The sequence below is a fragment of the Pteropus medius genome, unplaced genomic scaffold (assembly GCF_902729225.1).
Source record: "Pteropus medius unplaced genomic scaffold, Ma_sr-lr_union100, whole genome shotgun sequence".
Lineage (NCBI taxonomy): Eukaryota > Metazoa > Chordata > Mammalia > Chiroptera > Pteropodidae > Pteropus > Pteropus medius.
Window position 1 is genome coordinate 2,561,301 of NW_024340695.1, and position 1,785 is coordinate 2,563,085.

A 1,785-nucleotide genomic window follows, 5' to 3' on the forward strand; every position below is an offset into this window, starting at 1 on the left:
TGCAAATATTTATTAAATGATTTAATTAATTAACTAAAAAGCACAAGGTGCTATGGAAAGGTGCCCTATCAACAGCATCTCACCAAGACTTGGAGGTGGTAGAATGGTAGGAAGGGAAGATTGCAGAAGTTTTATCTTGTAGAAGGTAGTAACTAACCTACATTTCGAAGGACTACCTTGGAAAGTTGTTAAAAGTTGGAAGGACAAAAAATAGGTGAAAAAGTAAAGGCAAGCATGTCAGTGAGAAAAGTTAGCAGGATATGAACACAGAGGCACATTCTATGAATTTTAGGTAGCTTTATAAAACCTGCTTCAAACATTTGAGAAGAAAGATGGTACAAGGTGATGCTAACTAGGGATAATGAAGGGCCTTGCTATAGGGATAAGAGATTAAACTGAAATTCCTAAAAGATGTTAAACAAGAAACCCATGTGATCACATTTGCATTTACAAATGACACTTCAGCAGCTATGTGGTAAGTGAATTAAAGACAAGTGAGCAAGGCTGGCTGCAGAAAAAGCAGTTGAGTGAGACAAGAAATGATTAGAGCCTGAACTTGGGCAGGGTGAAGAGATATAAAGAAATAGAATTGACAGGACTTGGTGACTGACTGATAGAGTAAAGGGAAATATAAAGGGTGAATCTGGAATTATGAGTTCAATTTCCCCATGTTGGGTTTGAGATGTCTCTTGGCCATTAAGGTAGAAATGCCCATTTAGACTAGACAGGTCTGAACTCAGAAATGGTCTAAACTAGACACATGGGATAGGAGTGTGCATTGGAGTAAGAAGGTCAAGTGAGAAAGGGATAGGTATATGGATGTTCCTTGCACAATTCTTCCAACTTTCCTCTCACTTGAAAGTTTTCTTAATAAAATGTTGAGGAGTCTACAGCCATGCCACCCTGAATGAGCCTGATTCCGTCTGATCTCGGAAGCTAAGCAGGGTCAGGCCTGGTTAGTACCTGGATGGGAGACCACCTAGGAAGACCAGCTGTAGATGTAAAAAATAAAAAAATAAGGGATTGTAAGCTGACAAGGTCCTTGCAATCTGTGAAGTCAACCAAGGGTTGCCTCGCCTAAAAATAAATAAATTTAATTATTTAGTTAATTTTTAAAAAGTCGAGGAGAAAAGGTGAAAAGAAGATGAAGAAAACAAAGAAAAATAAAATAGAACAGAACAGAATAAAATAAAATAATAAAATAAAGAAGCTGCAACTCAAGAGGAAAATGGAAAACCAGCAAAGTGTGGTATTCTAAAAATCAAAGGAAATGTTTCAAGAAGGGGGAAACAATTAATGGTGTCAAATTCTGCAGATCAGTAAAGTGAGCTAAGAACACTAAATCATTTATTGAACTAAGTAATTTAAAACCTAGGTAAAGGCAGTTTCCGGAGTGATGAGAGAAGACAGTGGGAATAAGCAGTGAGCAGGAAGTGAAAAGTGAAGACAATGAGTGTTGACTAATCTTAAGAAAATGTGACTGAAGAGAAAGCAGTATCAGGTGACGCCTAGAAGGGACTATTTAAAGAATCTCTTTTGAGATGGGAGGTACCTGAGCCTATTTGTACTCAGTAGAAAGAATCAGAGTGGAGGTTGAAAATAAAGGTGAGAGAGGAGATAAATGGTGTTTCCAGATCCCTCAAGAAAGGGCAGGTGATGAAGAGCAGAGATTAGCTGCTGGCAGCAGGAGCCGTATCTCTTGAGACAAAGAGATAAGGATGGGAACAGAGGCAGGTAAATTTGTTAAGGAGAATGCAAGAAAGAGAGTAAATTCTTGCCCATCTA

General features: G+C 38.2%; 1 pseudogene; it reads left to right on the forward strand.

Annotated features, from left to right (window-relative positions):
• The first annotated feature begins 885 nt into the window (after nucleotides 1-885).
• Nucleotides 886-1,001, forward strand: LOC120604094 (uncharacterized; annotated as a pseudogene).
• Nucleotides 1,002-1,785: the final 784 nt, after the last annotated feature.